The 26167-nt window shown below is 36.3% G+C and overlaps 1 protein-coding gene across 3 annotated transcripts in view; it reads right to left on the bottom strand.

The window, feature by feature from the left end:
* Positions 1–26167, bottom strand: part of DDO (D-aspartate oxidase) — a 380203-nt gene that overhangs the window by 106300 nt on the left and 247736 nt on the right. The gene's annotated exons all lie outside the window — the stretch shown is intronic.

The raw sequence follows: 26167 nt of genomic DNA, 5'->3' as shown, positions 1-26167 counted from the left end.
CCTATGTCATGAGTGATAATTCAATAAAGATGTTTCTTGTTTAAAAAAATATAGAAGACTTGGGAGAGACAGGAAGGATGCAAATGGAAGTGAGAACATCCAGCCAAGAGATGAATGGATGGATTATGAAGGGAAGTCAGGCATGACTGTGGAAGAAGATAAAAGTAGTAATGAACTGAGAGAGATGGCGATAGCTGATGTGATACCCTGACATCAGGTAGAAAAGAATGGGAAAAAGAGGACCCTTCTGGGTCACTCAATGTAAAGTTTGTCAACTGGTGAGAACTGAGATGGACTGGTGACTCAGTACCTGCATTTTCACTCTGACTCATCTCCTTATGTAACTGGCAGAGTCTCATATCCAGCTGGCCCTGACCACAGGGTCAGAGAGGAGGACCTAACATGATGTCAGCCATAGAGGTGATTGATTTCTGGGTGGGTTCCCGTGTCCGGGTTGGCTTCGCAATCCATCCTATCTGACATCATTGTGTTCCCCTTTCATGTATCACACTCCTCATCCCTACCTGTAGTTCAATCCTCCCTATCACTAATTGTCCATCCTGTGTCTGTCTGTATCTTTCTATTGTTGCCCCCCTTATGTAGTACAGTGTCTCCTGTTGATCTTTTGACTGCATTCTATGCTTAGTATCTACTCCTTCTTCCTAACTATGCCTTTCGTATGTTACCTTCCCCTGTACAATTCTTTAGGGGGGGGAAAAAAGAGGACTACTGACTCAAAAAAAAGTCTTTTCTTACCCCCACAACTCCTCCCATTTCACTACACTACTGTATGTTTTTCTGATTGCTCTTACCCCTTTCTAACTGCTCTCTCATCTATTCCTTCACATTTATATAATAAAATAAGTCAACATTTTGCTGTTTAGGCCTTGTATGAGCTCCTTGTTGTGCCCATGTTGCAGCGATGAGATGCTTCAAGGTGCAGAGAATGGAGATCTTGTTGGCTATGCCAATGTCCTAAAGTCCCATGATCATTCATAGCATAGCTAGCTTATTTATGAGCTAGCTATCATTTTGCAACTGTGAGGCTTCATTATGTAGACCCGTCCCCTTAATGAATTCTTAGTGTCCAAATGTATGTATACCTAACCCCTGTTAAGCCACACAATGCTATCTTCAATGTGTTGTTTACTGCAGTATGTTCATGTTATGCTTCCTTCTCAGTACTCCCCCATTAGCTACTTTTTGTTATACTGATGATGTGACTGTTATTCATAAACAGAGCACCCGTGGCCTTCTCAATTTTCTTCACAATCTTTCTAAGAATAGGTTTAGTTTTATTTTTTCCTCAGTTTTGGTATCCTCTTCTGTTAGTTTTTGATATCACTCTCACTGGCATTATTAATCACTCAACTAGCACCAAACTGTTTCTTAATCCCCTGCTACCAAGGACTATGAGTAGAATTTCCCATCATTCCCATTTACTAGCCTCTCTTTGTTATGGGAAGTTGTTTTGGTTAAATACTAACAGCAGTAAGTTTTTTTATAAAAAGCCCCTAAGATAATTTTGTATGTTTTTGCATCTTGGTGTTCACAGAGATAATATTACTAGAGGAGCTTATTGGTCAGTTGTTGAAGACATCAGAGGACAATCTTTGAAACTGAAGCACACTTAACTCATTGAAGAAAATTATTTGATATGCAATAACACAATAAAAATGCAGAATAACACAATATAAATCAATACTTCATCAGAGTAACACATATTTAACAAGAATAATTGTCCATACTGCTATATACTTTAATATATGAACTGGATAGTGGCTTCTCTATATGTGCACCTGCAAAAAGTTTAGACTCAGTATTCTGCATATGTTTATACCTTTCACACATCTGAGGTCATGTATAAAGAGTATTTTATTAATATCCACGAGGAAACATAAAACTATCCTTCATAAACTATTTTAGGCCACTATCCAATACTTTGGTGTGATCCCCTTCATGGCTTATAGGTAATTCTCCTCATATCTCTTCCTCTTCAAATTTTCACATATCTTTTGCATCCACCCCTTCCATTTCACCATATTTCTCTATGTTTTCCCTTTTAATCCTTTTCCTTCTGCTCTCCAAGTTTGTGTGATTAATTCCTTTATTACCTGAATTTCTGGGTGCTGCTCCTTTTTCCATTTTTCAGTCATTGTCTTCTTAGCCACAATCAAGATAATGAATACTAATGATGCCTTGATGAATGACAACTCTAAGTCTAGGTATGGGCGCAATAAGAACAATTTGTTATTCTTATTTCTTTAGATACTACCTTAATTAACAACTCCTGCAGCTGCCCCTTAAAACGCCTCCAATTCTGGGTACTCTTAAAAATGTGCCCCCACAAAGAATATGTTGAATTCTTGCAGAAAAGTAAAACTACTTGTGGAAACTCTTCCATGCAGACATCCCAACACTCCTGCTTTTTGTGGCATATCATGTTAAATTACAAATCTTATCCAAAATTTTCATATATCTGTATCCCTATTTGGTGCAGAACCCTGTATAAATAAATAATTTATTTATTTGGTATGCGGGCTGCACTTCTAGACTGAATATATACATAAAGTTCCATAAGACTAGGCTCACAAATGGAATCCTTCTGATAGATGTTATGCTTTTAGCCCATAGTGTTCATGCCTCATATTCTAATCCTCAGTGCTCACTTAGATTAAAGGTTCTGTTTGATTCCTGACAATTAAACTACCCATCACCCCAGTTACTGGATCACAGTATTTGATGGGAGTTGCTTTTAATTGCTAGTGTCTTACCACCATGCCAGCATTACGTAACTCTTAAGACTTGTCTATGGGCAGTATGTACTTCCTCCGAGAAGTCATGCACTCATTGTTATTGCTGTGAAAATTACCATGCATGCTTTTGGAAGTGTGCATTGCTCTGCTAACATTCTCCAAAGCTCTACCTGTTGTATATTCCCCTCCAATCCAAGAAAACGTCTCAGGAGAATACTTCATTTCATTTCACACCCTGGAATTTGAAGTAGCATGAATCTTCTTAATTGGGTCATCTGTAAATACTTTACTAGGTCCAACAAACCAAGCCGTTCTCCTTCCTTTACCATCACTAAGCTATCCCAAGCAGTTCTTGTATTTTTTTTACCCTACCAACTTAAAATTCAAACTATATTTTTATCACTTTTAGGAATTCTCCAAAAGGCCACCATGGGAAGGCTTCGGGGGGGGGGGGGGATATATATATATATATATATATATATATATATATATATATATATTAGGATAGCATTTAGAAAGTCATTGCCTATGTTTTTTGATAGGACTCTAGTTGCAACTTTTTCCAATGTTTTACCTCCTCTTTGATTCTATTGATATATTTACATGTTTTTTTACACATTGATGTAATTTTATTTGCAAACATTATACATATCTCACAATCTAGCCATTAATTGTCAGTCAAACATTACATAGCTCATTCAAATCCTGCCTTCTTTTAAACCACATTCATCCTCTGCATGTATTGTTCCCACAATTCCCATTTTTTCTATGTAATTTGCTCCTACATTTTTTAAAAATCCCCGTTCCAGTTGTTTTATCTCTGTTACTATATTCACTACTTCTAGTAAAGTTAGTTTAGACTTTGATTTCCATTTTTAGTAAGTGCTTTTTTGGCAGCCATGATAATTAGACTCAGCATGGCCTTACAATGTCTAGGCAATTTCTATTCTGTATCATAGCTTAAAAAATAATTTCCTGGGGGTGTGGCCATGATGGCAAGCAGTTAGCAGCACAGGAATTTTGCTATGCGTCTCATATACATTTTTGACAAGATTAAATTGGCATTTTCATCAAAAATCATTCAAATATGCTGCAATGTTGTGCTGGAAACTCCTTGAGATATTTTGGTGGAAAAAAATTATATTTCAAATATTGTCCTGTCAAAACTCCAAGATAAAGATTTACCAAAGGAAGATAAACCACTCTAAACTAGTTTCACAAGAAAATTAAGTGAAGAAAGAGTAACAGTCTATTGTTTGTAGTATACAATATCTAGCCTTAAAACTAGATAAACTGGACTCCAAAGTCAAGAAAATAAAAGAAGATTGTACAAAGCAGATTTAATTAATCGAGGAAGTAGTGAAACAACAGAAATTACAGATATCTGCTATTCAGGATTCTATCACTGACATAGACAGCAGACTTACAGAAGGATAATATAACATTTATGTTATTCAACAAACAAGTTCATGGAAAATATTGATGACCAAGAGAATAGGGCAAGGAGGAATAACATAAGGATTTATGGAGTTTCTGAGCAACCAGAAGACAACATGAAAAGAAAACCGGCACAGAGAGAAACAAACTGAAACCAAGAACACTCTCCGTATGCTGGAAAAACAAGGAATTCACTCGAGTGATGAAAACACAATTTATTCCAAGATGTAATAAAAACTCCACAGCATTAGCAGCATATACAAAATAAAATGTATACTCCATAGTAACACAATATCCACAGTCAAGCGCTTTTGTCCATCCGGACTTCTTCAGAACTGTGAAAATAAATGAACATTCTCTATTTAAAAAGGCATCAACCAATCACAATAAAATTTAAATAAATTATGCAAATAACATTTTTTAAAAATATATACTGTAAAACACTCTAATTTTGTTATATGTGTACACATTAGTGCTGAAGTTAATATACCCTAAAATCACAATTTTTTGTGCCCTATATATTAATTCGGGCTTAAGAGAGATAAAGTCATTTAAACCTGGTGTAACATTAGGATTATAACGTAGCTACCATTTCATTTTTTTTGTGATTGTGATGATTGTGACACAATCATCCTTTACAGAGTAAGAGTTAACTTCTTTATTTTTTATTCCTTTTCCTTTCTTTTGTCCTCTCACTCTTTCTGTTTCAACAATAATTTAGCGACTGAGTAACTTTAATAGAATGAGTCTGGTCTGGGGGCTGGTTTGACTGCTGGGAAATGCATGTGCATAGAAAGGAATGTTAAAACTCTTTACTGTTTTAAGTTTTAATATTTAACACAGTATTTATGTACAGTGTTACTGATATTGGGGGATATGGCTGAAATTTTGGGAAAAACCCAAACCCAGTTCCCATGAACTACCACATCGGTAGTAGTCCACTGAACACAAAAGGCGTTATAAGAAAGCTGGGAACACAGGTTGACAGCAACATCTCTTTTGATCACAATATTGCCACTGTGGTCAGAAAGCCCTTCTATGTGGCACATCCCATTACTAAGGGTTTTGCATCCAGGAAGAAAGAGGTCATTGACTCCTTCTACTCTTCCCTTATTAGGCCAATCATTGAGTACAATGCCCCATTTGGCATGTCCCTCACTAGACACCTGCAACAACTGAAGAGGCCACAAAAGTACCTCACAAAGAGGATCCTAGGCCTTAAACTCTTGTCCTATATGGACAGACGTAAAAAACTCCATCTATTCTCTGTCTCATATTGCCTACTTAGAGGTGATCTCTGCTTGACTTATAAAGCCATGTCTGACCCAGCTCTGTTAGAAATGCTACATCTAAAGAAATCCCAATCTCGCCACACCACATTCTCCAGAGACCTCAACCTCATTACCACAATCAACAGAACGTGCTGGAGGGACAGGTTCATAACCGAGAGACTGCCTATGCTATGGAATAGACTTTCCATACATGTCAAACAGCCCTCTTCAAGAGAAATCTTGATGTGTGGATTGGAAATAGAAAATTCACCCCGGGGATCACTCCAGTGGCTGTACTCGACAGAGGCACTGGAAACTAAGGTCGGGTGGCACAATGCCAGGGTAATCTTATGGGCTAGGCTTATAAAGGCTCCAAGGCCATTAGCCTGGTACACACCTATGAACCTAAATGTGTGCACTGATGTGTTTTTAATCCCCTTTTCTTTCTAGTGATGTTATTAAGGCTGCACAATTTCCCCCTGCTTATTTGATATACAAAAAAGTATTTCAGTTAAAATGTGGCTTGCAGAATGTGTCCTTGAGCCTTCTGTATTTAAAGATGTTCTTTTCAGTCTATTTTCCCACATAATTACTTCAGAAGATTTTAGAGAATGTTCTTAGCTTGCCTCAAGCTTCTGTGTGTCTCTGCTTCACTCTGAATCCTTCCTGAACAGTTCCTGAATCAGAGAGAAGTGCAATGTGGCCTTTAACCCCTCAAAAGCAGGAAGATTACAGAACTCAGAAAAGGATTGCTAAAACAGACTTTTAAATGTTCTAGTGTTTAAAATATTTCCTAGTATTAAAGACAAACTGTACGTTGTGCAATTTAATATAATAGTAATTCATTAGACTTCTGAATGGCTTACTTTAGCTATATACACCTGGAAAAATCTGTTTAATTACTGAACGGGAGAACAAGTGAAATGATGCACAAAGGGTACATATTTGATGTGGGACCTATATAGGTGTTCTCATTAAATCTCAAACACAATACAAAAATCTGTGTAAAAGCAAAATCTGAGGGTAATGCTACTCAATGGTAAAAGTCTAAACCTCAAAATGCACTCACTCGTGGCACTCCTTAAAATGAAGAACATCGACATCTGTGCAGTAACCGAGACCTGGTTCAAAGTTCCAGAGAGCACCCCTGCATTACCAGGCTATAATTCATACCACACCTTTTGGCCACCTAACCCGGAACGAAGCACTAAAGGTGGAGGTGTGTCCATATTCATTAAGGATATCCACACCTCCAGGCTAGTTAAAAACATAATGCATCCAAGATTATCCAAGTGCAACTAACTCTGGGCAAGACCGCAATCCAAATTGTAGCTTGCTACAGATCCCCCACCATGCCCCAGGACTTCCACTCCTCATTTCTTTATACACTGGAAAGTATTAGGGTACAACACAACACCCTAATAATGGGTGATTTCAACTACCCCACCATTAACTGGGAAAACTACTCATGCACCAACTCTTTCGCTCAACATTTTCTGGAATTCATAAATTCCAACGCCTTGGATCAACTTATTCACACCCCCACCAAAGGCAGAAATATCCTAGACCTGGTCATTACCAACATGGGCAACCGGTGTTCCACACCAGAGGTCAATTCCTCGTTGGTCAGATCTTACCACAAGTTAATCACCCTAGACATCCACATCCCGCCCCCACCCCCAATTAGGGAAACCACCGTAAAAAACTTCTCCAAAGCCAACTTCACACTTCTTAAGACAGAAGTGGCAAACTTCATAACACCCATGCAGACGGACAATAGAGGTACTACTGCTGAATCCTACACAAATGCACTTTATAAGCACTTACACAAGTGCATGGATCATGCTATCCCTAATAGAGCCAAGATGCTATCCTCCAAAAAAAGGAAGCCAATCTGGTGGTCCTCTGCCATAAACAAACTCTACAACAGAAGAAAGGAACTGTTGCAAAAAAGAGTAAAATCCCCATGACTGGAGGAACTCCCTGGTCAACCTCAGTAAGAAGCTGAGATCCCTCATACAATCCTCCAAAGCTAGTTACGAAAACAAAATTGCCACTGACTCTAAAAACAACCACAAAGCATTCTATAATATGTCAAGATTCTCAATGGCAACACTCAGATCTGCTCTGAGTTACAGCACAATGGCACTAAATATACAGAACCAACTGATACTGCCAACATCCTGGCATATAGGTTCAGTGCTAACTTTACCTCCCCTCTCACCCCCTAGAGGGCCCATCTCTATACCAGAAGAATGCAAAGTTCCTGTAATCATGGCTGCACAGGTAAAAAACACACTCTCCAAAGCCAAGAACACAGCATCCATGGGACCTGACAATATCCCAGGCTGCGTTCTACATGAACTACAGAATGAACTGGCACCCTACCCAAGTATCATGTTCAATCATAGCCTCACTTCAGACGTTGTGCCCACTGAATGGCGCACCGTGACGGTTATCCCATTCCACAAAGAGGGAGCCACGACAGACCCTGGGAACTACCGCCCCATTAGCCTGACGAGCCTGGTCTGCAAGGCCATTGAATGTATCATCATGGAACTCATAAACAAAGACATTGGTAATCTCCAAACTCTGGACCCTACCCAGTTTGGATTTGTAAAAGGCAGATCATGTCTCCTAAACTTGATTGACTTCTTTGAAGCAGTCACCAAAGCCATAGATGAGGGTAAGGTGGTTAATACAGCTTATCTAGATCTTGCCAAGGCTTTCGTCACCATCCCCCACTCTGGAATTATAGATAAGCTCACTAAACTAGGTATAAATCCCTATGTCACAAGATGGCTTGCCAACTGGCTCATGGACAGAACCCACACTGTGAAAGCAGCAGACTCCAAATCCGACTTCAGACCAGTGACAAGTGGAGTACCATATAGTTCAGTCCTGGGTCCTCTCCTGTTTGGTATCTACTTCTCTGAAGTACAGGCTAACACAGAAGGTCTTTGGCTAACAAAGTTTGCAGATAACTGCAAACTAGGAGTCGTAATCGAAACTCCTAATGATGTGGACATACTACAAAAGGGCCTTACTGAGACAGATGCTGGTGTCAAAGCCATGGCCTGAATCTCAAAGCCAAAAAGTGTATTGTCATCCCCTTTGGTAAAAACTCTGTACCCATGAACTACCACATAGCTGGTAGTCTACTTAATGCCGAAAATGTGATAAGAGACCTTGAAACACAGGTGGACAGTAGTCTCTCCTTTGATAATCACATCGCCACAGTGGTCAGGAAATCCTTCTATGTGGCTCACCTCATCACAAAAGGTTTCTCATCCAGAAAAAAGAGGTCATTGTTCCCCTCTACTCATCACTCATTAGACCTATTATAGAGTACAACGCACCTTTTGGTATGTACCTCACGAGACATCTACAACAACTGGAAAGGCCACAGAAATACCTCACAAAGAGGATTACTGGCCACAAACAGATGCCCTAAGCAGACAGTCAAAAAATACTCCAGCTTTACTCCGTCGCATATCACCTACTCAGAGGCGCTCTCTGCCTAACATACAAAGCTATGTCAAACCCAGAGCTTTTGGACATGCTCCACTTAAAGAAATCCCAATCCCTCCAAGCTACATGCTATAGGGACCTAAACCTTGTCACCACAATAAGCAGAACATGCTGGAGGGATAGATTCCATGCCCCAGAGACTTCCCAAACTCTGGAACAGACTACCTATCTATGTCAAACAGAGCTCCTCATTAGCACTCTTCAAGAAAACTCTTGATGATTGGATGGGAAATAGGAAATTCACCCCGGGGATCACTTCTGTGGCTCTGCTCGACAGGGGCACAGGAAAATAACTTTCTTGGGTGGCGAAAGCCAGGGTACATTTTTGGCTAGGCGCCAATAGCCTAGTACCTACCTATGAACCTATGTACAGTTAATAGTTGAGTGGAAATGTTTGTTAAATGTTTTCAGCATTACTACTGAGTGTCCTATTCCCTCTGTAGCTGGTACACTGATTTTTTTTAAATGTAATTCTAAAGTTTTTAATGAGTATTATTCCTAATTGAAGCATTTGCTCATACTAGATTATGCTATGGCACCATGTTATTAGTCAGAAGACTCAGATATGCGTTTTATATAAGGGATTGTGGAATAACATAAGTTGAAAAACACATACAATTTCATTAAAATAACTTATAATTTTGCATAAAATACAGACATTAGCAGTCTACTTTATAATTCATCCTTGTTAGATAATGAATATGAATGTAAACAGCCAAAATCAATGCAAGCTGCTTTCACAAGCTTCTAGTCTGTATGAGAGATTAGATGGGAATTTGTAATCAGTTATGTTTTTGTAGTGAATGTGACAGAAATGTAAGTAATTTACAAAGGCAAAATGTTAATATAGGTACTAGTTCATAACCTTTTTACAGAGTGTAATAAGTACAGGTAGTCTCTTATACAATGTTATACATATAAGACATGAGTGTTATTCTGGTTAAATTACAGGCACGTGTACTTAAAAAAGACATTATTTACTCATAACATAGAGCTTCTTAATTCATATAACTATTTCAAGTATTAAGAATGGTCTGAGCATATCTTTAATATGATAGTTAATATATAAATAAATGTTATGTATAATTAATGTTCATTATTATAAATGAATAGTTATTTAAAGGTCTTCTATTTGATAGGTCTTTTTATATATTAACCTTGTTGTGAATTTTTTTGGTTTGTTTTCTAATAATTTGACATCTTCTTAAAAAATGTAAAATATTTACAAAATTTCAGTTTATGTATATAGAAGTAGTAGCAAAATGTGATTGGTTGTTTGACGTCCCCATGCTGGGACAGTAGTCAAGGAGCATGACTCCTCACCACTGACACAGGAGAGGGACGTGCACTTGGAATACAAATGGATGCACTCAGTACTTTTAGATGCAGACCTCTCTTCATCAAACATGATTTCCCTTAAGAGCACACAGGGAACACACTCAGTCCAGGCTCTGGATTTCTCTGTCTGTCTCCCTCCAAGTCCCCAATAAGACTCCCCACTGGTACAGATGTAGGGCTAGCTCCTTATCCGAATGTCCAAGCCAAGACCTCCTGCACCCTCTCTGTAAGCCCAGTGTTTGGTGTCCCTACTCCAAGTAGCTGACACACACACACACACACACACACACACACACACACACACACACACACACACACACACACACACACACACACACACACACACACACACACACACACACACTGTGAGATTAGATTTTTCACACATACACACATCTGGGAAAGGCTGGCACAGATTTTCCTACCGTGCCCCCTTCTGCCCAGAGTATAAGGCAGTTATCACTGCCACCAAACACTCCACAATCAGTTACACTAAGACCCTTAACAAAGGGTGTCCAATTATACTGTCTATATTAATATTAATACAAATGGCAGTAGTTGACCAAGACCGCTTGGTCTTCTGGAGTGGCCCACACAGTGTTAGGGCTCTTATCACAAAAGCGAACACTCTTCTGTTGAACTGAAAACAATGAAAGCTGACAATGTCAAAGGCACAGAACAGCGATTTTTTTCCCAGGGAAAAAAATCGCTGGGCCGTTCTCGGGACTTTGTTGTTTTCTTCACTGTGGTGCGATCTCAGAGTTGGTATATTTAAGTTGGGGAGTGTGGGGGCAAAGTCCCCACTTTATTTTGTTTGTACATTTTATTTATTTATTTGTTTTGATCAGCAAATTTTTCCCTGGGAAAAAATTTGCCGATCTGTGCATTCCACATTGTCAACTTTCGTGTTTTTCAGTTCGACAGAAGAGCATTCGGTACTTTAAGCATTCACTGTTTTGATACAGATGCAATAAATATAAGCACTCTCAAAGGTTAAGTACTTTCTAAAAGGACCAGCCACAATAAAAGTTTTAAATATATTTAATTATAAATACTAAAAGCACATGAAAATACTGAACATATATTTACATAAACCACAGAGTTCAAATCATAGGGAATATTGAAAATAACATCGATAGATAGATAGACTCATACAAATAAAGAAAACAATCTCTAAACTAAGCTTCACTATATTCCTGAATAAATCTAGAATTGCTATTCCCTAGTAACACACTTGATAGAGCAAGGCACAATGAAATATGAGAGCAGTCTTTCTAGTCAGGTACCCCAAAATTGAATAATGATACTCAGAGATTACTCCCTGTACAATATAATATCCAAGATGGCTTGCAAAATGACGTCATCTGGTCACCTGACTCTAGGTTCTCACAGTATCCCCTTTGAAGCTGAGATAGGAATTTAGCATAGACAGCTACAATACACATCTAAATGTTTATGGCCGTGCCTGGCGCTTCCGCTCTTTTTACTGAGCTAATAAACAAAGGCTTCTTCCAGACTCACTGTCTCCATTCCTATTCAGCACTGTGAGGTGCCATTTTAATGGTTTAACAGCTCATTTACTTAAAGTAAGCTAGCTGGTTAACCCTCTGCTGTCCCAGTACTCTCTATTAAAACATATACATTTAATTTATTTACAATAATACATGTACATTTCTTCTTATTCCAGCAGGGCACACTGTTGATACATTTTAACACAAGCAAACCTCACTAATTTATTTTCAGCACAAGCATTTGTACAAATCAGTTTGATATACAAATGACATACAATTACTTACAAAATTCCAGATAGCTATGCTGGCACAAGTCATACATCCACTATCCTGCTTCTCCCTGCATGTCTGGCAGTATCCCCTGTCATCACAGGTTGTGTTATGGTGTTGTTAGTAATAGCTTGTATGAACTTTTCATCCTTATTCCATTTTGGAGGTTTAAAGATGTTTTAGTTCTGAATTTTTCATATCATCCTCATTGTGCTTGTCCATAACAAGTTGCCAATAGATGCCAGCATATAAATGCCTTTCATTAAATATAAACGGGTTAAATAACCATTTAAAGAGGGGTAGTTTAAATAAGTATTTAACTCTACATAAAGCAGACATTGTTTTTTTGTGGAAAACCCATTTATTGACTAAAGATTTAAATAGATTGTTGTTAAAAGATTATTCAGTTTTAATTGGCTCTCAGTTTGGTTCAAAAAGAAGATGTGTTCTTATTCTCTGGAAAAAAAGATCAGGTCTACCTAAAATAGTGGATTCCTTTTCTGACAAGAATGGTATGCTGGGATTGGTGTTAACAGAAATTGATAATAAAAAATACTATACCCTTATAAATACCTATTGGATCCTTGGGATTGGTTCTAAAACAGTTAAGAAATACTTAGATATTATAACACTATACTCTAAAGGAGAAATATTGACAGCTGGTGATTTTAACTACATCCTATCAGACAAAGACACTATAAATGTTAAACAAATCAGGCTATCTTCAGTAACAAAACATTTAAATCATATATTAATACAATGTATATCAGAAATGTATCAGGTTTAAAACTAGATGTTTCTTTAAAATATACGTACTATTCTTTTAGATTTGGGACTCAAACCAATATTGATAAAGTATTGATATCCAATGCATTATACTCCAAAACAGAGGTGGTACTAATAGTTTCATGTTTCTTATCTGATCACAGTGCTATTACATTTAAATTAAGTTTAAGTCCAAGCAATTTAATTTCTTTTCAAATACTCCCCTCATATACAACAAAAATAAAAGGCTTTAATGAATGGTTATTAAAAGAGATAAATCAGTTCATGGCATTTAACAATAATGGTGAGGTCATTGATGTCATACTATGGGACACATTAAAAACTTGCTTATGTTGTTTTTTTTTTTTTTTTGATGTTTTCCCTGTTTAGGGGTTGCCACAGCGGAACTCCGGTCCCCTAATGATTGGCAGTAGATTTTTACGGTGCCGAGGTGCCAGCTTGACGCCCAACCATCAACGAAGGAATGCCCATTCTTGCATGTTTTTTTGAACTCCACTCGACTGCAGGGAGGACATGCAGGCTCCACACAGAAGGCATTCCAGCCAAGAATCGAATGGGAGAACCTCTTGCTGTGAGGCAACAACACTACCGCTGCACCACCGTGGCTTTATGGCAAAGTAAAGAACTGGTATATTTGTAAAAGAAAGGAATGGGATAAAGAGTTAAATGCTCTCCAAGCTGAAATTTATAAATTAAACCGTAAACCCAATGATAAAGCTGCAAACACACAGTTGAAAAATCTAAATCAGAAATACCTAGATATATTACATCATAAGATTTCCATTAATCTAGAAATATTAAATTACAGTCATAGTCAATTAAACCCAAGAGCCTTTACAGAATAGTTATTAGATCAAAAAACATGAATAACGTAAACAATATCAAAGAGATTGTTTATAAAGAAGGGAATAAGACTATTAAAGTTACAGATCTGAAATACATATTGAAATGTTTTAGCAAATATTGCAAAGAAATTAATAAAACATGAGTAACAGCAACTTATTGGATAGTTTTTTAGAAGAAAACATACATAAATAAACTATCAAAAGAAAAGAAAAGCAAGACTAAGTCTTTTTCCTTTAAGAAATTAAAAGACAAAATTAAAAATCTTAAAACTAATAAAGCAACAGGTATGGATGAGATAATTCCTGAGCTATATAACCTTTTACTTGATAATATTTAAAAAATATTGTTAAATTCTTCTGAAGAAGTTAAGAGTACATCTAATATTCCCCCATCATGGAGATATTCTCTTTATTACACACATTTTAAAACCAGATAAGGACCCTGCTCCATGTTCTTCTTATCAACCTACAGCACTTTTAAATGTAGGCTACAAGATTTTCATGTCTATATTAGCAACACGATTAAATCAAATGCTCATTGGTTTAGTAAATGAAGACCAGACTGGGTTTATAGTTAATAGGAAAGTTCAAGATAATACAATAAGACTTTTCTTTGATTGATATGGCAAACAAACAAACAAGATTTATCCATATAAGCTTAGATATGGATAAAGCTTTTGACTCTGTGAATTGGTCATACTTGTTCAGAGTACTAAACAAATATAATATTCCACTGATTTTATTAAGTTAATTTAAAAAGCTTTATGATAACTCAAATTTTTGTCAAAACAGGCTCCTTTACATCTAGCCCCCTTAAGATCTGAAAAGGTACTAAATTGGGATGCCCTTTATCCCCTTTCCTATTTGCACTTATTATAGAACCTTTTGCTAACTATATAAGATCTAACATAAACATTAAAAGTTTTAAAATAAATGAAAATTTTTTTTCAAAAATTCAACTTTTTGCTCATAGCATTCTGCTCATTAATGGTAATATTGAACTCTCGCTGGATCATATAGTTAGCACTATGGGCAGTTTTGAAAATATTTCAGGTTTGAAATGTAATCATGATAAAACAAAAATGTTGATTATAAACAAAGAGATAACCATTAAGTTAAAATCTTACAAAAATTTTGGCTGGGACAATTTACAGTTAAAATATTTAGGAATTACTATACAGACTAATAATAAAAAAAAAAAAACTATTTTAATTAACTACCAAAACATAACTGATACAGTATCCAAATTAACAGGCAACTGGAATAAATTATTTTTCACATTCGAGGATAGACTTACATTGATCAAAATGATAATCTTACCAAAAATCTTATTCTTTAGTCAGTCATTAATTTTCCCCCTTCTAATTTTTTTTAAATAAACTCTATTTTACTAAAGTTCTTATGGCATACCAAACAAGCAAGCATTTCCCTAGACTGGCACATCAAAAGTTGGGAGGAGGGAGGCATTGGTTTGCCCAATATTGACTTGTACTTAAATCCTTAATTATTGAAGTAATACTCCAGTGGCTTGACTTCTCTTAACCTTCCTGTTGGAAATCAATACATGAAAATATACTAATAGATAATAACAAATCTATAATTGAGACTAACAGATAATAAATATATAATTGAAACTTATACAAATTTGGATATCAATACCTTTTTGGGGGATTTATGACTATATATTAAATGAAAAACATAAGTGTACTCCCTACCCTTTCATACTTCAATTTCTACTAATATTCAAGAGATTTATGAATTTGAATTATCTAATCAGTGATCTACTAATAATATTATTTCCTATTGTGTTCACAAATGGATGCTTAATATCTTTTAATACAAGGAAAATGTTTGACTTAAAGAGTAGTAATTTAATCTATTGGCATCAATTTCTGAATAGGAATAAAATACACTCTGTTGATTAACTTATTGCTAGGTACAGTCTGGAAAAAATAGTAGTTGGTTAGATATACAAACATGTAAGGAATATATTCAAGACGAAATTAAAATAACATTAGACATACAAACTAAAACTATTCCAAAAATCCTGGACGACTTTTCTATTACAAAAATAATGCATCTAATGGTAAGTCATACTTGTCAGTCAAATAAAAGATCATTAGAATTGAATTTGTTCTCCCTGAACTGTCATACTGGAATTACTCGACAAAAATAAATAAAGAATAATTTTTTGAGAAAAGTAAGAAACTATCTCTAAAATCTGCAGGAAAATCAATGTCTTCTCTATGCAGAAAGACTGCAGGTGCTCCAAAGAACATTTTTGGCTGACATCAAAGATTGAAACAATACTAATTTCATGAACTTTAATCGTACTTTGACTTAGGAATGGGGTCCATTCCCATCATGGTATTAGAAACCGAAAAGACTTGGAGAAATTAAAAAAAAACAGGAAGATTTATACATGGAAATTTTTACACCTCACAAAATTGCTGTTCAGAAAATCAGAAAAAATAAAATGCTGGAGATACAATGAAACCCTTGATGCAGATTGGGCATTGGGTTCATATGACCATAGCTTGCAACATAGTGTCATCTTTATGGACTCATTTTAGAAGCTTTTGCCAAGCATTGTGGTTGGATAATTGTACTATTGCAGATTCCTTGATTTTGTTCAATGCTCCAATCCCAGATGATATTCCAGTATTGCAAATACCTCTTCTTTGGTCTGTCTTACCTATTGCTAAGAAAGTTATAACTAAAAACTGTAACTGTAAAACTACTCTCTCTCTTTTAGTACTAAATTATCTGTTTGAAAAATGAATTATTGATGAGAAAAATGAAAACTAGAAATGTAACTCATCAATACATAGCCTCACAGAAATTTAATTATCTATTAGAAAATTACTAATGGTTTTGTGTACATAATTCTTGTTATGAACTTTTGTATATAGTTTAGTTTTATTTTGTTTCAAATTGTTGAATTATTGTTGGAATATGTAAAATCAGATAAACACTTAAAAGAATAATTTCCTTAGTTACACCAGTTTGCTAACCCAGTATCTCTGACAGAGCGGTCTGCAGGGAATCATTAAACACTGCCAACTCATTACACTCCCAGACAATATGTCACCTATTACCTCTTTCTTCTCTATCACACCTCCAACATTTGCTGTCTACCTGAGGAAAAATTCTTTGGAGTCTACTTGGGGTATAAATACACCTATGTAAACACTTCTTAGCAAAGATCCTAAATCTTCTAGACTTTGTTGTATATTTGGGAGAAATACATATATTTCCCCATTGTTTCTTTATGAATTGCTTATCCAATATCTCTTCCCAAATTCATTTCTAACCTCCTCTGATTGACACTTGTAGTTATCATGCACTGTTTTTATGCTCTAATTATTAATTTTTTAACAGCAGTTTCTTTTCTAGATTTTACTAAAAACTCTACCAGTGCTGTCTTTCATTTAGGATCCCCTGTTTCTTTTTCTTTGCCTATACTCTGATATCAATTACTGATAGGGAAGGCAATCTGTAGCCTACTGTCCAAATAAATTCTTAGCATCTTCCCATTCTATTACCTTTCCCTCTCTAATTTTATGCTTGCAATACCTCGGTTCTTTTGCCAGTTTTCTCCAATAAATTCCAGCCCCTCTTGTCTGCTGCCTGTATCCCTAATTGCAGTCATCCCTATCATCAGAATATTTCTCCATTCCTGTATTGGCTTAGTTTTCAGAATACTTTCTGCTACTTTATGAATATAATGTTCTGTATGGTTATTGTTATTCTCCTTAAGGATCTGCATCCAAAATCCCAGTCTCTCCTTGTTTCATGAGCTTCCCCCTGTAATATTTACATGTTCTTATTAATACCAATGATTGCCATGTAGGACAAATCCAGATTCATAAATATTTAAACTACTTATCTTTCGAGAGATATGGAGTCTTCCCCATCATCTGAGGTTATATGTCAGTTCTGATTATTGATTTTGTATTAATTTATAACTTGAGAGCTTCTTCATATGATGGTTATCTAGCAATACTAAAACATCATCCACATAAGCAAGTACCTTAAGCTCCACTCCTAACTCAAAGCCCTGGACATTTGATTTTGTAATAGCTGTCATTACTGGCTCTAGATACAAATCAAATAACAATGGAGACAGTGGGCACTCTTGTCTGGTACCTCTAGCTACCCTACACTCTGGTGACAGTCCATGTTATGTTTACCATATATTTTGACTAGTAAATTGACAAAGGTGAACTACAAGCCAAGCCTTGCCAGAACTTTATTTAAATACCTCCATTCAATGACTTTTCTGTACTTAAACTTATTAAAGCTTACTTTACTGTTTCATGCATTAGCAACTGAACTAGCAGTGCTGGCCATAGTATGTTGTCAAAAGTATGTCTTCCTTTAATACAATACATTTTTTTCAGGACTGACTACTAATGGGATGATGTCTGGTAAGTTCTTAGCCAGTAAAGGCATGAATATTTTATAATCATGATGTAGGACCGATACTGGTCTTTAAGCTGATAGAAGACCCTTGATTTTACCTTCTTTGCGTGTCATGCCATTACTGTCTGTTTCTGGGGTTTTGGCACTTGTCCTGTACTAAAAAATTCAACATCCCTGGTTAACCTCCAGACCTCATTTGGTAGCCCACTAAACTTGGATACTTCCCCTGTTTTAAACCACTGATTATATACTTTACTTATTCTGCTGTTATTGGCTATTAGGTTTATCTCTTATGCTTGCATCAGGCTAGGAAGATTTACATTTTTGAGAAATGCCTTCACCTCCTAAACCCACCTAGGGTAATATCACTGCAAAACATAAAATGAGAAGAAATGATACCTTAATTCACCCAGTGTCCTCTGAATTAACCAGTTTTTCTCCTGTCTCAAGGGAAAACAGGTACTCTACAATTTCGCTTTACTTTTGTTGTTTCAGCTAAACTGCCAAAAGATGTTGGTATCTTGACAAGTCTTTAAATAAGCTTTCTCTAAACCCAACCAGGTAAAATTTCTATTTTCTGTCTAGTAAACCTAAAATATTCTGCTTCACCTGTTCTAATTCTGAAATATCAGAAAACCCTACCTGATTATTCACCTCTTCAAGCCTCTGCAATTCATCTAGCAGCAATTTTAAGTGTGATGTATTGTTTCTTCATTCATCCTCAAAAACTCTTCACTTGATTTAAAATGTTATACAGTATCTCCTCTGGCACCCTAACAATCCCCTCTGTCTTCTCTGAAACTGCCCCAGTTCTCTTTTCATTCTATTTCCTAGCCATTCACAAATTATTTTCCAAGACAATATGTCAAGAGCATCCATGCTTCTTGGCATTTAAATAATTTGGCCTCTGAAGCTCTAACACCACTGGTGCATAATCTGACAGCAATGTAGCCATTACCATGAATGTCTTAACTGTATGAATGTTCTCTTTCAGTGTACAGGTCCCATCTAGTGTGGCTACATTTTCTGTTTTATCTGACACAAAAGTTTTTTTTTGGGGGGGGGTGGATTTTCTCTGAATCCCCAAGTCTTCTAATTTCACACTTGCTAGGTTGGTTCCTAAACATTTACATATCCTTGTCACTCATACCTCTCAACCTCTTAGTGTGAAAGATCTGGACAGAGCCTAAAATAATGTGGAGGGGTGCAAAGACCCTAAAACAGGGATAGATTTTCCATATTGCTCTTATAATCTTAGAAAGTTGCTAGAATAACAGGATTTGTCTTAAAATGCATTTTCTGAAGGGTATGAAGTCTGAAACTTAAATGTACGTCATTATTTGGTGACTTAAATCCTCAGTGATTTGCCAGAAAACCAGAAATTGTATTAGGAACAGACCAAAAATATGAGGCAAAAATCTAGAAATTCTGCGAAAATCTGGACATTTGGGAGGTATGTTGTCACTCTATCTTCTAGGGTCAATGTCCACATATTTCATATTTGCCACTATATGCCAATCCTCCATATGAACTAATAAGCCTTCATGGTAAAAATATTATTGACAAGAAACCTTATGGCAATTAGTTTGCATAGACTGTTAAATTAGTGCTTTTAAACAGACGTTTAATAACTGCAAAGCACCCTTCCAAATCAATTAACTGATCTTCCATACTTACACTACATCTATTTGATGGTAAGATTGCTTCTCTCCTACCCATACTTTAACAGACACATACCCCTCTTTCCCATCTGTCTTTTAATAAGGTTCAGTGTTCATCTGAATTCAAATAAACCTCTTGTAATAGGTATACAGCCTCCTTGATGGTGTTTATGTATTGGAACACCCTCCTTCTCCTGCCGCAGTCACTAAACCATTAACATTCTAACAATATTGCTTTAGATGACCTATCTGATTACACATGCTTTATCATATTCCCATTCCTAGCTGATTTCAGTGGCAGTTTACAAATGACCTGACAGATTGTCAAGTGAGTGTATCTTCCCCGCAAGCTTACTGTCAAAACATAACATATTTATCTGTTTTCTGTGTGACCACCAACCATTTCAATTGCTCAAAATTTCTGTATGTGGGTTACAAAAACTAAAACATTACCAGCACTAAATTAAACATAGCACTCCTATTTAATCAGTCAGCATATCACAGCTACAGGGAAAGCAACTGCCTACACTATCAAACTGCAGTGGCTGAAATAATACATTTGCCAGCCTAATAGTGAGACCCCCCTGCATCCCAGAAAGCAAATATCTACATTTTATAACATCTCCTTCATGTCCCTGAGGGTCTTAGTATTGCCCCTTATAGTTACAATATTCACAATCACACATATTGTTCTTCAATTCACAAGGAACAACCCACTTCTTTAACAATTCATTAAACTACATGTTTATATCAAGAGCAGACTTCTCAGTCCCTTTCTGTTAACTCATCATGGTTAATTTATTACAAGCTATGTATTTACTTTGTCTTGTAATATTTGCATTGCCCTCAGAAACCACAGACTGGGTCACAGTACAGAAGCCAGCAGTACATTCAGCCACATACAACTTCCCCTATGTCTGTTAATCTGTACCTCTACTACACAAGTTGGAAGATCAGAGAGAGAGAGAGAGAGAGAGAGAGAGACCATCTCACTTTTAGAAGAACAGCTGCATCACTTTAGCAGCATCTGCCACAGGTTTATAAAACTAGTTTCAAAAATAAAGATGTTTTTACCTTAGTGAATGTATACAGATTCATTTAACAAATGACCACACTTCACAGCAGTTGAGTTCACTTCAGTCTTTAGCACTGGAACTAACACCTTTGCAAAAATCAGAGACTTTCCTTAGTTTGCAGTTGATTTTTGCTTAGGTGATGATTCCCTCCCTTGCTGAGATCCATTCAACTCAATTCTTGAAAAAGACTGGTTTGACATTTCAGTTACTTAAATTCCCCTTTCATGCAAGTACTGAACTACTTCATTTGCTTCCCAAAAGGATTTTGTTTTTTGTCTATACCTAAGCACTATCAAGAATACAGCTGAGCTAGAAACCAAGTGATATCATGATTGGTATTCCATAGAAAAATGATAAACTGTCAAAGCTCTTTGTGGATTTTCAAAAAACTTTACTAAGATCCTGGGCAGATTAGCACTGTAAATTGGTAAAATTACAGTCATTCTCTGTTTATATACATTTCTACAATCACATGATTATCTGGGAAAATAGCATAAAATATAATTTAGTGCAGGGGTTACTCTGATAGATTAAATCTTGAAATAAATAGCTGTAATAGATCAGTCTAATGACAGTTTTATTTGAATGTGCATTTCCAAATTTTGTGTTACACACACACATTAATGTTTAGCATACTGAGCTTTTGTACCACTGTTTCTTATCATCTCCATTTGAACCTATGCCACATTTTCAAGACTGTTTCTTTTAATGAAAAGCCTCAAACAAAAGTTAAATACATTTTCAAAACACCCCATCCCCTACTAATTTAGAACAAACAGAAAAACACTATGTGCATCTTCAAAAAATGGAGATTAACATTCTAGATAGGAAAAGTTTACCCAAATTGACAGCTGCATCCACAAACATTACCTGACCTAAAATTAAGGTTATCCACAGTAAACTGCATGCTACAACCTGTCTTTCCACTTACATCAATTTCTGTCTATTTTCTTATTTATATTCCTCTGCCAGATATGAAAAACAGTTTGTATACTTTCCGAAATCATTAACTTTTAGCTCTTAGAAAAGTGCCCTAGCTATATTTAAATAAAACTAATAATGTACACTGTTCTATTAAATGTATTAAAGTATTAAGGCTGCTAGGTAGGTTGCTATCTCTTATTCACTTCCTGTAATTTCAAACTTTATTTTGCACTGAACTGCTTGCCATTATATCTTTAAATGTTGCATGTATCTTAGCAAAGAATGCTCAGAACTCTCAAGATTAATTGTTTGCACCTGCAGAATTTCTCTCCATGGAAAAGTACTCAGCAACAAATCTTTGAAAAGTTTACTCCAAGCAATATGTACTACTGCCTTCAACTGCAGACTTTCTTGACTCCCACTGAACATTTGCTAATGGAAAAAAGAAACTAATATCTTTGAATTTGTATGAAACTTGTATTTGTCAAGGCTTTCATTATTTTGTCTAATTTTTAAGGCCTACTTGCTAACAAAAAACACTTATTTATAGCTTAATCTAGACATTCACCCTTGTAAAAAATAAGAGATGTCGTAATCTATTTATAATATAATGAGTGAATTTTTGCACCCCACCCCTACCCCAGCAACCAGAGATCATAGCAAATTAACATTAAACTTGATTTTGCCCAGCTTTTCTCCTCTTGTTACACTGTAAAGCCAATATTTCTTACAACTAAAAAAAATACTTGTTTATTTTAACATATTTAACATATACAACAGTCACTGAAAAGCCTTCTCCATATTTAAAATGCCTGACTACACACTACATAAAACTGCTTTACTATATAAATACTAATAAGAAAAAAAGTAGTTTGACTTACAGTCACTTTCTCCCTTTTAGTGTCTTTCTAAACAATGATGACATAAATTGTGGTACATGCTTTTACAGTCCAGCAACAAAGTTTAACAAAGTCACCAAAAGTCCAGTCTTTTTCAGCCACTTTTTCTTGTAAAGCAATATTTCACAAATGTGATTGATGCTTTATAGTTTCCAATTTATTCACTAAGTTCAGTGTTGCTGGTGTTCTTCCTGTTCATCTCCATCTTCCAACACCAGAATCTGGTACTCCTGCTTCTTCTAGTCAAATAAAATAAATTTGTATTTTTGGTGTCCTGGATCATGGTAATTATTGCCCTTTGGTAGAAGTATATATTTAAATACCTCTTTATCATGGTCTCTGAATTGCATGCTTGAAGTCAATGAGGTAGCGAATTTCACAGGGCAAGGGTATGTGAGGTAAAAAGGCTCATACTACATGACTTCAGATACATCCTGTGAATCATTAACACTCCCTCATGGGCTGAGCACTGCAGGCAGAGTGAACACTAAGGTACCAGGAACTCTGCAAAGCAGCAGAGCCCAAGTCATAAATGGATATTAAGTTAATGATTAGATTGTAAATGATGTCACTGGCCACTGTTGTAAATTCCACAGCACAGGACTATACTGGTCATATCACAGCCATGCAGTCATTACCCTTGCAATGGATGTTTGAACCCACTGAAGGATATCACAAGAGGTATATGATCCCCTGAGGTGCACTGCACCTTAATAATCCAGATGGCTGGACAGCAATGTATGGATAACAGTAGCAAGGTACTCAGATGATAACTTAAAACATCTACCACCTGTTCTGTATGTGACATCATGTCATTCAAAAACATATCTAGATCATACACCATGAAATAAATTCCTACTTCTGCTTATCATAAAAATAATTGAGAACAGGTAAAAAAAAAAAAAACAATGAACTACACACATACATACGCAACTATAGTCCCTATCTTGCCAGAACTGGTCTTTAACTGGCTATAGCTAATTTTATTCAGTCCACAATGGATTAAAAGTTAAACTGCAAGGCAATATATACTGACACATGCTCCTTCAGAAAGGAAACATATTAATAAATATCATCTGTGTAGCAGTTGTACTGTAATCCTCATTTTGCCAATGGCATCTCTTAATATGAGAATGAAGACTATGAAAAATAATGAGGCCTAAACTGAACCTTGCAGAACATTCTGCAAAAGGTTCCTCATTAAAGAACTACCACCTGAAACAACCCTTTACAAATACCTTGAGAGGTGAGGAGAAACAACCTAAGTACTGCTGATAAAATACATCTTTAGAACTACAAGCACTGAATCAAATTCCTGTGACCTATTGCATTAAATGAAGATGAGAAGTCAAACAGGGTCTACTAGACAGACAAAAAAACACTGATTCCATACAACCAGATCATTAACAGACCTAACAGATATTATCTCAACCCAATGCCATGATCTAAAAGTAGACAATTCAGGATTTAAGAGGCATCAGACGTTAAACATGATTCCAACTAAATACATATCACCTGAGTGGCAGTTAATGTAGATATAAAATATCTTCTTAAGAATGGGCATTATAATGGCCTGTACTAAAAGTGGTGGTGCTGCGGTAGCGTTGTCGCCTCACAGTAAGACGTCCTGTTTGATTCTCAGCTAGAGCGTCTTCTGTGTGGAGACATGTGTAAATGGGCGTACCTTCGTTGAAGGTTGTGCGTCAGGGCTGGCAACTCGGCACGTAAAAATCTACTGCCAATCATTAGCGGATGGGAGTTCCGCTGTGGCGACCCCTAACCGGGAAAAGCCGAAAGACACAACAACAACAACTAAAAGTAATGGGAAAACCTATGTTCTTAAGATGACTACATGATCTGGAAAATAAACAGAACCACAGTTTTTATGCAGTAGCAGCAAACCTATTAAGCTGGGATTCAGTCCACCATAGGTAGAATGTTGTTGTTGTTTCTTTCGGCTTTTTCCCTGTTAGGGGTCGCCACAGTGGAAACTCCGGTCTGCTAATGATTGGTAGTTGATTTTTACATGCCGAGTTACCAGCCCTGATGCACAACCTTCAACGAAGGTACGCCCATTCACGCATCTCCATGCAGAAGACGCTCTGGTCAGAATGAATAGTTGAAATCTGTGACCTCATTATGGTCAATAAATCAAAACCCAGTCCAAGAACAGTTCAGAGGGACTCACTCAAGGTTATCAGTAAGCACACTAGATGAATTCTGAAGGGTTTTGCATTTAATTCCAACAATGTTATCATCATAAAAAATGCGAGCAACAGACTCATAGGCAGAAAACCATTCCAATTTACTAGAAAATTAGAATGACACAACATGTCTTTCACTCAGAAAAGCCTAACAAGTTTAGCTGGACAGTTAAATGCTGCAGACAAGGAGATGGCCTTCTTATAAGCTATTTCTGTTTTGTAGACTGAATTATAGTCATCCCATTTAAATTATTTTGCAGAGTTTCGCTCCAGCATTGTGGAATATGTTGATTTAAGTACAGTCATGGATTTCCCCTTTATCACTCCTTCTATATTTGGACAACATTTTAATAAGACAGTTCATAAAATTAGTATTAATGTATAGCCAAACTAAAGTTACCGTAGCGGCCAGTGGCATCACCCTAGGGATAGTGTGGGATGCATTAACAGAGTTTAATGGATGCCTCACTGAGAAAGTATGACAGTGAATCTATTAATAGTCTATGGATCTATCCCTGAGCTATCTGTTCAACAATGTCACTGAGTGCCAAGAGCATCAGGAAAGTACAACTTTATAAAAGCTTTTAACAAGAAAAGGAGACAATGGCTGTTACCTGATAGGGGCGAACATCTTTTACTGAAGTGTTCATACCATGCCATGATGCAAAAAGGTTAGCAGCAAACATTGGCAAAATGCTTGATTTTTTTTCCTCCAACAGACATGATCACCGCCACCAATTCTACAACCTCCATTCAAGTATTTTGAAGTTGTATAGCCCTTAACCATTCCAATGTTTGTGAGTACCATTTCACAATGTATGTATAATATCCGGGATATGGTGCTTTGCAGCTCCAGTGATGACCTTGCAGTAGGCCTCTACCAGTAGCTCAGGATTATTTACATTGTGCTTCTGAAAGGCTATCCAGTCACCATTATTTACAACTAATAAATTCTAAACTTGGTCAGCTCAGTACTGGTGACCAAACCAGGTGTAGACCTTGGTGCTACTGGGTCAGACTGTGATCCAATTAAGAGGCCAGTTGCATTTCTAGGTGGTGAAAAAAACAAAAACAAAAATGAGGATGAATAGTAGAAAAAAGCAGACACACACTGCAGAGAGCCTTTCCAGAGTTCAAGTAACATGATTAGTGCTTACATATGTGTAAGATTTTACTTTATAGAACTGCCTCTAGTGCTCTGACTAAAGAATCACATGTTGTGGCAGAAAATAA

The sequence above is a fragment of the Protopterus annectens genome, chromosome 1.part0 (assembly GCF_019279795.1).
Source record: "Protopterus annectens isolate FY-2018-M chromosome 1.part0, PAN1.0, whole genome shotgun sequence".
Lineage (NCBI taxonomy): Eukaryota > Metazoa > Chordata > Ceratodontiformes > Protopteridae > Protopterus > Protopterus annectens.
The sequence above is the reverse complement of the archived record's forward strand: the minus strand, read 5'-3'. Positions and strand labels throughout refer to the sequence as shown.